Raw genomic sequence first — 14,674 nt, 5'->3', positions numbered from 1 at the left:
TAATAGCTCAGTCTCTCTTCACCTGAGAAACTGTCGTTTGACGCTAATGTCCTCTGTAATTGTTTCCTGGTTTCTAAGAGACTGAAAGATATTGTAGTTTAAGGTGCTTCCTACATGTCGGTAAAACTTAATTGTGTCTAGTTAAAACAGGGATATGATTATAAGTTAGATGGTTTAAGATCAGTCTTACTCAAGAGCTGATTTTCAGAGGATGGAAATATCTGGTAGTCCATTTGCGTGAACATGTTTTTAGGTGTGTACATAAGACTAAAAAATTAATCCTATGCTCAAAACTTTGAGAGAGGGAGAAGTGTCACAAAACATGTAAACCACAAATGCATCAAAGACTTCTCCCATTCTTAACAGCTGGGAATGATATGATTGATGTGCAATGTGTTACATACACAAGATGTTTGAACATTGGAATTTTCCATGTTACAGAACATAATCGAACAAGCCTTGAATTTGGAAAACAAGGTAACACTACTATCATCTGGGTTACTGTGTTACAGATTTCTAAGGAATATGCAGAAGAGTTAGTGAACTGAGTAAGGAAGAATATTCAGTATGCAAATAAGGTTAGTGTGCACTGATCTGCAGGGTGAATACTTGTTATGTGAGGAGAAAGAAATAATTCTTTTAGACAGTTACTAAGAAATAATAAGAAACCACATTGTTTTGAAACTTTTGGTTAAAGAAAAAAATGTACCTTATTTAGTGAGTAAGTTTTTTTGTAATTCCTATGTAGTAAGGAAGAATTATTTGTAGAAAATGTTGAAGGGTCAGTGGTGAACTAATGATTATACTTTTGTGAGTGGAAACTTTGTTGTTTAACTTCACATGAACCAGAGTATGTGCGCTCTATCAATATTTGAAGAAAAAAAAAGTTTCAAAAAGCAGTAATGTTCCAAGTCATACAGTAGTCATGTTATAGAAGTAAAGAATGTTGAATATTTTCCTGTTTCTTTCCTGTTTGAGAGAAAATATAGGGGAAATGTAAAAATTTTGGAGCCAAAATAAATTTTGGGTCTCCAGCACAAGAGATTTGCAGTTGATCAAACCACATCAGCAGAATGGACTTAGAAAAGCAGTACAAAGGTGCTTTAAAGACAAAAACAAAGAGTGACTTAGAGACTGTTTTTTTTTTTTTGGATGGTGTTCACTGTATGCTTTTTTTTTTTTTTTTTTAACAGAGAAAGATGTAAAGTAACTTCTTCTATCAAAGTCTTGACTGGGATTTAACACCCTCAGAATATTCTGGTTTAGATGGTTTTGGTTGCTCAGTATCTTCTGTGCTGTATCTCTTGAAAAACAGGAAAACACGCAGTCTTCCTTGCTCCCTCCACCTTGCTCTTTCTCTCCTCTTGTTCTCTGTCACTTTCCTTTAATGTCTATTACTTTTTTTTTCTTTTTTCCCCCTATTTTATCCATTTTATCATGTTAAAAAGCACTTATGAGCTCTATTAATCACAGACATTTTCTTCAATGACCTGAGAACAGTAGCTGGTCCAAAACTGGGAGAATGTCTTGGAGCCACATGAGTACCTAGCTTCTCTCATCTGGAAATGTTGAAATATTCCTGTGAGTAAAAGCAGTGAATGTTTATCCTGTGCAGACAGTAGGTAATTTGATGAAATTTTTGACCATAGGTGGTCTTTACAAATCCAAAAATAGCATACAGACTTCTGTTCCATGGGAGGAAGTTTTTTAGGACAAAAGAAGAATAAACCTAGCTTTAGCAATAGGCTTGATTCTACAACCTGCCACTCACAAGAGTGGTTGGAATTCCTAGAGATAGTCTTGCTGTTTGCAATGAAACAACATGGAAGAATAATACTGAGGGCTTAAGACTTTCCATTGTAGCCATATTTATTTTTGAGAAGTACAAAAAGATAGTCTGCCTCAAATACATAATTTAAAGAAAAGAAATACAATCCCCACTACACTTACTTTAAGTAAAGAAATGTAGAGATTCTTTAGGTATTTGCCGTCTTTTTTTTTTTTTAATCTTTATTGTTTTGCAGTTGAGGCTGAAGAAAGCACTCTTGTTTTATAAGAATCATTCTAAACCATAAGAATTAAAGAATATATGTATATATATATGTATATATAAGGCAGAAATTATATAAGTTTTAGGATATACATCTAGAATGTGTTTAACCTTTTTGGAACCTTATTCATCTTTTATATGAGGTACAGCCAAGGACTAAAGTCCTAAAACATGACATTAACTGTCAACAATATTAAAAGGGGAAATTTTCATGCGTTTTTAGGGATCCTGCTAAGATAGGCTGGTAATGCATTCCAAAGATGTGTTGTCTATTGGTCAACACCTGATTTAAAACTTCTTCAGTTTATGTGCCTCTCTACAAATTCAAAACTCCTGCTTATTACTTTTCAAAGATCTTTTAGAAGTATGTACTGAAACAGATGTGAGAAACCCAAACAGAGTTGTTCTATATTGTGTTTTCAAATCTCATTTAGGTTAAGAACAGTCACTACCTGACATACTTCAGTGACATTAATGCTTTGGAACTGGTTTATATTTGACAAAATTCACATGACATGAGCCATCACCAGGACTCTTACATTCATTGGCATTCTCAGAAGACACAATATATATAAATCAATACAGTGATTAAACAAGGTTAAAAAAATTATGATTTAAATGACAAATTAGATATATGAAACTGAACTGGAGAGTGCTGCCTTCCAATTGCAGATATTTTCAGGATTGTCACCTTGGAGCAGGAGACTGCAAGCATATTCCCATGTCAGAACCACTTCTGATTGTTTTTCTCTTGTATTGATAAGAAAGGATTTCTGGAGTAACAAGAATTCTAGTCCTAATTCATCCAAGAGTAGAAATTCCATGCACTTAAGTTAAATGAGGATAGATGATCCCTGGATGTGCATGTTCTTGGCTCTCTTTTGAATTTTCATATGCTCTGAGGCCATGCATAATCTGATATGTATCAGACTTTTGTGTAAAGTAGGTATCAGGAGATCCATCTTTTTACCTCGAGAGATATAAGAGGCAACCTTGTAGCTTCTTTGGTTCAGGGTTACAGATAACCATCACAGCATGGTTAACCCTATATAGCACAATCTGGCATTTTTTTGATGTTGCACATCATATATGATGTTGCATGATTAGGTAGCCATGCAGACAAATATAAGCCATATCTTTCCCAAAGTATTATCTGCTATCAAAAGCATTGCCATCCCCATTTTAGAGATAGGTAACAAAAGCTGTGAGAGATTAAATCTCCTTGCTAGACAATATGCTGCTTGAATCTAAAGCTTCAACCAGTAGTTCTGCACACACTCAAGTTATAGGATAATTTGTGGTTTAGTGTCATTCTCATCACACATTAATGGATACAACGGCGTGTTTTAAATATACTGTAAAAATGCTTTGTTGTAAAAAACTGCTTTATTATTTTTATTTTATCTTGATTTTTAGAATTTGTTATGAAAGCCATGCTGTTTGGATCCCTGAATAATTTTACTGTCACTCTTAATGTTCCTCAGTACAAGCTAGTTAGCTATTGCTACCTTTATAATTTGAATGAAGTATAGTTAATAATGAGTTAATCTTTTTTTTTTTTTTAATTTAATTTTGTTTTGTTTTCAACTGACTCTTCCAATTTGTGGAAATGTAGAATTTGTTTCCATGGTAACTTTTAGGCTTCAAGGCTTGTGGGAAAAAGACTGGTAAGTGTATGATTTAGATTATAGTTGCTGAATTTTATTGCATTTAAAATGTGGTTAAGTTGGAACAATTTCGACTAGTGAGATTTGGAAGGTCTGTCTGAAATATTTTGCTAACATATTTGTTATTCTGAGGTACAAATAATTGCAATGAAAACTTGACTCAGACCAGGCATTTTTTTCATTAAGTGAACATATTATGCAATAATTACATTTGAGAACTGAAATGATATTGCTTGCTGCTGAAATAGCAGAAACACTTTATTTTGGGAAAACTGAACTTCTTTATGGGTAAATATTGAACTTGAAGGCCTAATTAAAGTCCCTGTATTTGTTGTTGGTAGTTATATATATAGGGTGTTTATTTCCTTATTGCTGATTCAGTTGCCAAGATTACTAGAAAAACACAAATACTCTTATGTGATTCCACCTCAAGGTGAAAAAAATCAAAAGGAAGTTCTTGAAATTTGAAAATAGTGCTGCAGTTTTCACCTACGGTCTTGTGATTTCAGTATTATCAAAGCCAAATGTGAACATGGTTTTGATTCAGCTTAAAACTGTGGTCTATATTATGTGAGTTCAGTTGCTATCTTTTCTTTTTTTTTTTTCACTGTTAGGCCTTGGCAATACAAAAAAAAGCTAGTAATCTTTAAGGTCGTGATAGGTTCAGATGTTCTTCAAGGCTCTTCTGTTCAAGCTAGGAAACATCTTGTATCTCTAGTGTTTTCACATAAATAAATTATGAGTAATTTTGAGGGCTGACAGAAGATGAGGGAAAAAGCTAAAAAAAAAAGCTAAAAAAAAGCAAAAAGCTAAAGAACACATGGTATATACTGAGTATTGGGTATTTTTAATGTCCTTCAATGTAAGAGATTATCTCTGACCATTCAACTTGATTGGACACAAATATAACATCTGAACTTTCATAGTAAAAGAATAGTTTGTTTTACTTTAGCTTATTTTTCTTTGATTGGACTCATTTCTATCAGTCTTCTTCTTTATCTAGTTTAGAGAGATTAAACAGATGCATATATATATATATATATATATATATTTGGTGTTATCCTGCTTCCTTTCCAGCTTAAATCAATGTTCTCTACCTGGTAACTATTCTTCAGATAGTTCTGTTGTTGAGACCTTCTTCTCCAAAATGTGTTCTTTGATTATATCAAATATGTAAGTGGACCTGAACACTTAGTAGTAGCACATATTTTTTTGAAACTTAAAAACATGAGCTGAATATTCTTATGCAAAATACTGGCTGTTTTGATTGTTTATTGTTTGTTTGTTTGTTTTTAATTTGCACAGACTTTGGGATAAACTTGTGTTTTTAGTGCACCAAATGCGTTTGTGCCATGTTTCTTGTGTATCTGCATGCAATTATGGTGCTGCTTCTTCTCATAAATTTTGAATTAAAAGTTTAGGGTCTGGAAAAAATTAATTAACTTCACTCTTTCAAGTAATGGTAGCAAAAGTTATGTCATCTAGTAGGTGCCAACTTAGTTAATCTGAGCACTGTAACAAACTGGTAAATGAAAAACAGATGAGTAAAAATTATTATCCACACTTCTCCATTATTTCCTTCTGTAAGAAGACCTAGGCTCTGAAGGGAGTCATCTGTTTGTCACTTGTCTTCATTCCCTCACAAAATAGGTCAGTTTCAAATTAATTTTGAAAGGAAGTTAGATTTCTTAAACATAACTACATTCTTTCAAGATTCATGAAAATCAGTGGAAAGAGAGTGGCAGGAACAGCAGGCAGAAGTCAGCCATTAGCCATTCTTTTTGCACCAGCCTCAATTAGCACACATTACTACTCACTGCTTTAAACAGGAAATAGGGGCTGGAAGGAACATCAGATCTATTGGTAAAGAAGATCAGAGAAAAACGTAAGAAACAAGATCTCAAGAGTTCTGATGGTTACAGGGCTACTTGTTGTTTTTCAGCTTAAGGTTAAGCAATGGCCATTTAAAAATACTGTTTTAGCACAAAAAAATGAGGTACTACATGTAAGAGTAGTATGTGCCTCTTCCCTCTTCTTATGCCACTTCCTCATTCATTTGATGCAAGATTTGGAGTTTTAAAGTTGTAGAGTCATCAACAAAAAAAATATTTGCAGTTTGTTGTTAAAACTGAAGACATTTGCATTCATATATATGGTATTTGTATCTACTTCTTTAATACAGAGACATCTCTTCCTCTGTCTGAATTTCAGTCTGGTTGAAAAAGGGACATGGTCTAATCTGAAGTCTCCATGCTCTATTATGCTTTGATATGCCCCTATATATGCTCTTTACCTGATATGCCTGAAGGTATATCTACAAAAAAGCCTCTGAGGATAATTTTCCCATTTCTAGACAGAAGCTTGCATATAGTCTGTGTCCTGTTTGGACAGAAAAAACAATAGGATCAGTATATAGCAGTTCATAGGCAGATTTAGCTCCTGTCAAGAGCAGAAACAAAATTATATCCACATACCTCACTGGTTTGGTGCACAGTTACAAATTTAAACTATTTTTGAGTGTTTAGATAAAGGGAAGTTCTTGAATATTTTATAATTAGGTAACAGAGGAGATTAGGTAGGGAGTAAAATTTGACATGCTATAATATGAAGAGAAACATAGTAAATCTTTAATAAGTTGTTTTTTCTTCTGCATAAATCAGAAATGCTGATGATGTTCTTTCAAGTTTTGTTTAAATTTTTTAGACCTGATAAACAATTGTTCTTGTAAATATATGCTGTGCTCTTTACTTTTTGAGTAGCTTTTCAAGGTTTATTGCTCTTTGGTATCATAAACATCAACATCAATCATAAAAAAAGGAGAAGAAATGTAATGCACCATAATAGTGTAGATTTGGATTGTGTCAGCATTTGTAGGTCTCTGAACTAGGTCTCTGAGTTTTTGGGTCTCTCCTGAGCCACTGCTATTTCTTTTCTACTCCTCTCATTTTATTTTTATTTTTTTCTGAACTCAGTATAACATTAACTTTAAAGTAGCATTTTTTTTTTTTCATTTTACAGTTCATGAAGATGAAACAGCAGCTAGAAGAAATGAATGGTTAACTATTGTAATGGTTACTTAAGTGTCAAACTCAGTTCCTCTATGTCTTTCTTAAACCAGGAGCAAAAATACAGTTGCAGTTATGAAAAGTAGACTGTGACAGTGATGATTACTAGAGAGACTTCTAACGTCATTTCACATCAGTAAATGATCAGTAAATTATTCTATGATTATGAACAATACTGTTGCATATTGTTTTTTGAGGTTGATATTTATATTTTAATTTATTGAACACAATGCAAGATCAGTGGCAAACATCAGTTCTGCAGGTTTGTTTTGTTTATTTGTTTTTTGTTTGTTTTTGTGCTGATGTTACATTTTTATTGATGGATTATGTTTCTGGGAAAAAGGAGTTTTCAGGATAAGTACTGCATTCTTTCAAATTGAAAAATATGAAATGTGGTAAGGGTTCCTGGGGACCTGACTGTGAATAATCAGTACTAGGGGCTTTGCATGTCTCTAAGACCCAGATTTGCTTTCTTATAAGAGTCTATTGGTCCTTGGGGCTTAAAGGAAGCAAATGTTGACAGCAGTGCTCAAATCAGTATGGTGTTCTTTACTGCAAGTATTTTTTTGCTTTGCAGAGATATTATGGTCATGATGTTGTATGTAGTTTGTTTGGTTGTTTCTCTTGTTGTAAATCAGTTTTTCTGGGTGAACAGGACTTCAAGCACTCAACTGATCACTCAACTGATAGAGCATTCCTCCAAGAAATTATGTGTGCAGGTTGAAATCTTTGTGAACAATTGCAAAATAAACACTTTCTCAACAAAACTCTTGCTCCCAGTAAACACCTTCATGCTGTTGTTTTACAAATTATAATGGATTATGCTGTCCAAATTTGTCATGTTGGTAGCAGATGGCAAAAAATAAACAACTCGCTGTTTTGATTTCTGCATCCTTTGTCCAAATGAGCAATAGGTGTAACTTATGTTTAGGCCCCAAAGTATCTTGGGCTGTGAGTGGAAAAGGCTGCATTTGTTCTGCTGAAGGGCGTATTCTGTTTGCTTATTTTCCTGTCAGAATCCAAGAAACAACTGTGTTCCTGGCATAGCTGTGATATTTGATTCTGTTTGATCACTAGATAGTGTATTTGGGTATATGCTGATAAAGCATTCATTGTCATCTGTTACAAGAAAGCATTTTGCTGATGTAGTCTGCTACATCACTCCATTCTCTTCCTTCTAGCTTCTCCCTCCAGTCAGAAAGAAATTAAAATTACAGTTTATTCTTGTTCTTTCTAAAATAATATCCAGATTTAAAAATTTCTCTGAATCACCCACTTCTATTCTTCAGCTTTCTTCTGTTTTATTCCAAAATCATCTCACACAGAAATATAGTGGTACTATTATCTGGCTACACGGTAAAAAATTACCTTGCAAAAGCCGCTTCTAATTGGTGCTGATGTGTTTGCTTGTTGAAATATCGAGCAGCTGAACATTTGATTGCTCAGGATCAGATGGGAAGTAATTTTCTTGATTTTCTTTGATCTCAAAGACAGCAGGAGCTGACCTTTTTGCGTGCCTCTTGACTGTAGGTTAAAAAACAAACACATAAACCAACCAACCCTCAATATGCCCAGCTCTCCACCCTTCCCTCCCCTCCCCTTTAAAAAACAAACAAACAAACAAAACAAAACAAAACAACAACAAAAGAAAACAAAACAACAACAACAACAACAAACAACACAGAAACAAAAACCAACTTGTGTTATTGTCAAAGCAAATTATATCCTGAATGACTTGTGCCGGTATTACAATGCTGAGCACATCTTCTCATGTCCACAGTAAATATATTTTTTCATTTGATTATGCATATAACATTTACTGTTGATAGGTTTTAAGGCATGACTATTTAACTATAGTAATTGGAATTGATCGTCCAAATCTTTGTCACTGGTTTCCATGGTAACAGTTTTGTATATTAATATATTACAATAAAATTGATATTACTATGGCTACACTGACTAAGACGTTGATCTTAAAATGAATTTCACATGGGAACAGGGGCTTACACTTGTCTAAATCACTGGCATTATCAAAGCTTGTTGAAATTACCTGGTGAAACAGTTGGTCATGAGCAAGAAAGACTGCTGCTGCCAAACACTTTGAAGTTAACCTTTCTACAATAAGGGCGGAAGAAGAGTTTTTAGGAAGAATTTTTTAACGTGTCTAGAAATACAGGAATTGTTGAATACGGTGTGCCTAATGGACTGGTGTTTGTTGCAGGTGTAGGTAGTAAGGAATGATTTTGTGATTTGACTAAGAGGATAAGCATTTTTTCCTGATACAGATGAGCAAGACTATTGAAATACATTGACTCCCACTGACTTCAGCTGATATTTGATCAGGCCTTCACTATAGCAGAAGACTCACTTACTGTGGTCTTGAGCTGGTCTCACAGGGTGCCTGGTCCTTCTCAGTGAAGATACTATTTAGTTACTACTATAGAACTGAATAATCATGCTTCTCAGGGTGAATACAACTGTACTTCTGCAAACTGAACTATCATCCCTGCCTAGCTGCATTATCAGTCATGTGGATACAGGAGGCTGATGTGCAAATACACTTTTGTATGGTATACAGTGGCTTGAAAATTTTGTATGTCCTTGATAAGGAGGAAAAATGAGATGGCGAGACTGAAGGATGAAAACTTAAATTGAATATTTCTAGTTGAAACTACTGTAAGACTCAAGATATGGAGAGTAGAAGGAAGATGGAGACACTTTTAAGCAACCCTTCTGATGGACCCCATCTCTGAAGAGATGAGGAAGGAGAGACTATTAATTTCTTCAGTTCAGCAATAAATAAAGTAAAATAAAAATTCTCCCATGCCATCATGCAAAACACTTTTCTTCCACCAACAGATGAGGTTATACATATGTTTTTGGAAACTGATTTTTTTTTCTTTTTAATCATTTAATTCTAATGCAAGCACCTTCCAATTTTTTATTTGACTGAAATCATCTTCTATTAATTTAAGCTGTGCAATTTATGGGGTTATTAACTAGTTTGACTTTTTCTGAAAGTTTCCATTTTGACTCAAATCAGAGCCACCATTTAAAGTAATGTTGACATTTCCTATGAAATGACATTTCTAGATATCCCCAATGCATTGGAAGCTTTACTGTTAATTGACTTGTTAGCAGAATGTCTTGTTAGCTGGTATATAGTTGCCTGTAATGGTTTTAGGCTTCCTGTTGATCTATAGCTCATACCATTAACAGCATGAAGAAGAAATGAATTCAAGAACTGTATGTTGTTTCAGAAGTAGTTGATGAGGTGACAACAAGCTGTTAACAAATTGGCACTGTTTCCCAATTGAAGAAAGTTTATTTTTTGTTTGTTTGTTTGTTTGTTGTTTTTTTTTTAAAAAAGACTCTTATTTCATTGCTGTCTAGAAAATAGCACTATTGTCTTCTAGATATCAGTATTAGTCTTTCTGTTTGTGAACACAGCAAGCTGCTTACCAGGAGTAAGGGCATATCAAAGTGTTGACTGTAAATAAAATGGAATATTTAAAACTTTACCGGTTAAAAATAACAACAACAAAAAACTACAAAACAAAACAAAATGCACCTTTTTTTTACAGCATAGAGTGTGATTGCGCACAGTGCTAGAAACTCTGGCATTATTAATGAAGACAGCCTTAAGTGACTTTGTGTTAAAGTTTTAAGGTGTTCATTCAGAAGGCTGAAATCTTTCTTAGTTACAAACTTAGCTGTTTTTCTATTGTGAGTGTATCACCTCAGAGATGAAACTTCATGCTTTTCCTACTGCTGTGATGACATCATGCAAATCTTCTATGCTTAGATCAGAGGAACGGAAGAGGAAGGAAAAACCTTATGTGTGGTTTGGGACCTATCAACATGCTTTGTGAAAGGTGAACAGGGCAACCACACTACCTCTGCTGACTAAAGTATTCTGTCTAATTGAAGGAACTGGACCACAGATTAATGCAAGATGAAGACAATTTTGTGAAGGTAATTAATATAGGTGTCCCCTAACAGAAGTCATGCAACTTTCATTTTGAGAACAGAGATAGGTGACTATTTTTTTGGTTAGTCTCAGCTTCAGAAGCTGGTTTTGGGCCTAATTCCTCCATCAATCCCTTCCAAAAACAAATTAATTTTTTATGCATTCAGATGCACTTCATTAACTTGAGGCTTTTTCATGCCTGGTTTTCTTGATTAAAACTGATGCATACCTTTCAGAGTCAGGGAAGACTCCTTGTCCTTCTATCACAAGTTAAAAGCATTTATTGAGAGGGGAGGGGAGATTCTTTTTACAGCAAGCAGAAACAACTAATCAAGATGATTTCCAGAAGTACTTTTGGTCTGGCGCAAAATTATGACAATGGCAAGGTCACACAGTAACAGTGAGTTACCAAGTAATTCTGTGTCTGCTGTGGTTGAAAATACATTATAAATGATTGAAATTAGTAATGCAATACCAAATGTCCCTGTCCCCCCATGTGTGAATATAGTTCTAAAGTTCTTTTTGGGATAGGAATGGATCTGAATATACAATGTAAAACCAGTACAACCAAAATAAAAACATCCAAAAGTTTATTGCAGAAAGAGAAAAACTAGGAAAGTTTAGGAAGTAAGGGAAAATCAGGCATTGTTTTATTTGGTATCGTACTGTACAGAAAAAGTTACATGTAGCCCATTCACATTTATGAATATATGTGCTTTTCGGTGCTGGAGCTTATGATAATATTTTTTCCCTGTAAAGTGTTGTTCTTTGTTTTCTCACTAATTTGAACACAGGAAAGTCCTGTTTAAATCTTGCCAGTTATCTTTTTCATTTTTTTTTCCCCCTGTAATAGTGATCTATTCTAGGAACTTTTTTCAAATCATCAAAGCATATTTGCTATTTCTCTATTTCCTTTCAGCTGTATTTTAGTTGTCAAAGTGCAAACAGATTCACAGGCTTACATTTCAACACAGTAATTGCCAAATCATTTAGGAGGAAGAAGATCAAAAAGTCACACAAGCAGTTGTTATTATGCATGTGTATTTATAATATCTGATTCTCAGCATAACTTTAGATTACAATGCAGGATAAATTTCCCTTGCTGATTTATAAGTATAATATAAACTCTAGGTTCAGGTAATGATATCGCAATATAAAACTGTTCTGTAGCAAAGCAAAGTCCTTGCTTAGCACTGCAAAGCTCTGGGTTCATTTCAATGTGATCATTCAGGCACTATGGATGGATTATGCTTTTTTTCTTTTTTTTTTTTTTTTTCATGAATACATGAATGAATAACAAGTTCAACAAACAAGAGTTCCCTACTGGGTATGTCAAACAAATCATTATTTTAAGGTGTTCTCAATTTCAATCAATCGTCCTCAGCACTCCTTGTCCTGCTGAGGTCTGTGCATTAAGAAAGTCAGCATTTTGGAACTGCTGTAAATGCTCTTGAGTCTTGAGCAGAATGTCCAAGATCAGGAAGTTGTAAAGGAGAGAGAGAGGAAGCATCTTTTGTATTCATATTTTGGTTGTACTTTCCTTTCTACACTAGACAAACATTGCTTGTGTTGTATTGACATGTCCGATACCAGTGCTTGTTTTTTGTGTCTTTCAATGAGTTATTTCCCGTAAAAGCAAAAACAGCAAAAGTAATACTAAACCCACAAATAAGAGCATGTGCATGCACACACACACATATGTATGTCCACATGAAAGCTTGAGATCTAGAAAAATCAGGATGAATAAGCACAAAGAATGAGGACCATAAATAGAACATTACAGTTCTAATTCTATCTTTGTGGTCTGTAACATAACAGTAAAATCCTGGTTCATTAAAAGTATGATGAGAAGAATAAATGTATTGGTAAGAGACACAGAACTTTGCAATATTTTCATGTAGTACGGCATCAGTATCAAAGTACCATGTCTAATTTCTCTAAGTTTTACAATAAATAGTAGAAATAGATACACACACAGGTTATCACAGTACATTGTATTCACTATCCAAGTTGTTAGGTGTCTTGTGGACATACACAAATTCAGATTAAAAAATAATAAATAATAAAAATAGAATAAAAATAAGTGCTTAGAAGATACATGAAAAGTGAGATGGCTTTGTGTGTGTGTATCTGTGTGTGTGTGACTGAGACTGAGGAGGGTGAATGGAGAGGAAGGATGGGGTGGTGATGATATATCTGGATTGGATGAATTGTCTAGTACCAGGGGTTTCATTCTGGGCCCTTCATTGCGACTTCATTCATACTTCATTCATTCATACTTCATTCCTACTCTGTTATTCTGAGTAGGGCAAGGTTTTTGGACCTTCCATTCCCTACATTGCTCTGCACCTCTTATCTCAGGCTACTACTGAGGTCTTTTTTACTGCTTGTTCTTATAGTATAAGAGCAAAGTGAACTTTTAAATCATAGTGTTATTTAATATATATATATACAAACTTTTATAACTATCCTCAAACAAAAACATGCTAATCACAAGAACTGTAACTGTAGAATTTGCAAATTACTTTTATGTATGTTCCCCACAACCTAAACAATATTTTATTTTTGACACATTTTTCTTGGTAGATAACAGGTCAGCACTAAATTCTACAGAAATATAACTTCCATCCCTTTTTACTGCCACCTTCACCCCTCCTACATTCCTCTGGGAGGTACTGCTGGTCGCTGGCCCCTTACATTTGCTATAGACAAGTAGTAGTTATGCCAGCTAGAATAGTTATTTGTCAGCTTGCTGCTGTGTACAGGATCTTCCTTCCCTCCAGCTGGTACGTGTTGCTCTTATGCCTTCTCTTTTATCACTGACAAGTTGGCACATCCTCACAGCATATTTCTCAGGTGGTTTTAAGGGGCATTACAGAATATTAGTTTTGCAGGACGTCTGTTTTTTCAGCTGGATATCTTTAAGTGGGAGAGGTCAGTTAAATCAGATGGTTGAAATTGTTGACTTGATTTATAGACTAACTCTTGTGCATGAATGTCAAGAATGGAAGGTCATTTGAAAATGTTTTTTTCTTTGCCATACTAACTTAGAGTTCACTGCTTACAGTTTTCTTTAAGTACTGAGCTATTTGATGAATGGGAGAATGGCATTAAGATCCAGTCCAAATTAATGGTTATTATTCGTAAGTGCTGCTAGTATTTAAAATCTCTGTTTCATTTTAGGTACTTATGCTTTTTCACATAAAAATGTCCCAGTAGTTAGAATCTTTATTGGGTGTGTTTAGATCTGCATTGAAATGGTCTCTACAGATGATATAGTTATGTTGTCTGAATAATAAATAGTGTGTCCATCCTGCAGATGTGTATTCTCTGTTGTTGTTGTGTAGTTGATCTTTTGGTTCTTAGTTGTCTGTGAGCAATACTTAATTGCTGATGTAAAACAGCAACATCATATGGTCTAAAATCCAAAATGCAGTGAATCTGGATACCTCATTTCACCTGTAGCCTTCTCACTATGACATTTTTAATACAAACATTCATTTTTCGTTTCATAAGAATCATAGTTTCTGATCTTTTAGGAGTCTAGGGGCAAGGGACAAAAAGAGAAAAGAATCCCAAATCAAACCAAGAAATGGCTGTCATTGAAAAGGAACTTTAGGCCAGAATTGTAATATTGATTAATTTGTCACAGACGTTTGCTTTCCCAATGCATATTTGAAATTTGTGTTATAACAACAACCAATTAAAGAACCTTCATTCTTGACGAATGCTTAAACAAAATGATTCCTAAATGAAAGTCTTAATGTTTGAAAGGGTGAAAGAGCTTTTCCCCACACAGTTTCCAAAAGTAAGGTGAATAATAAAAGCTAGGATTAAGTCTATCAAAAACCAACAAATCCAACATGGATTTAAAAAAAAAAAAATAGAATGGTAAAAAATAATTTAAATCATACCATTTTGA

Source organism: Anser brachyrhynchus (assembly GCF_964034855.1).
Source record: "Anser brachyrhynchus genome assembly, chromosome: Z".
In the NCBI taxonomy this organism is placed as follows: Eukaryota; Metazoa; Chordata; class Aves; order Anseriformes; family Anatidae; genus Anser; species Anser brachyrhynchus.
Note: the sequence above shows the minus strand (reverse complement) of the source record.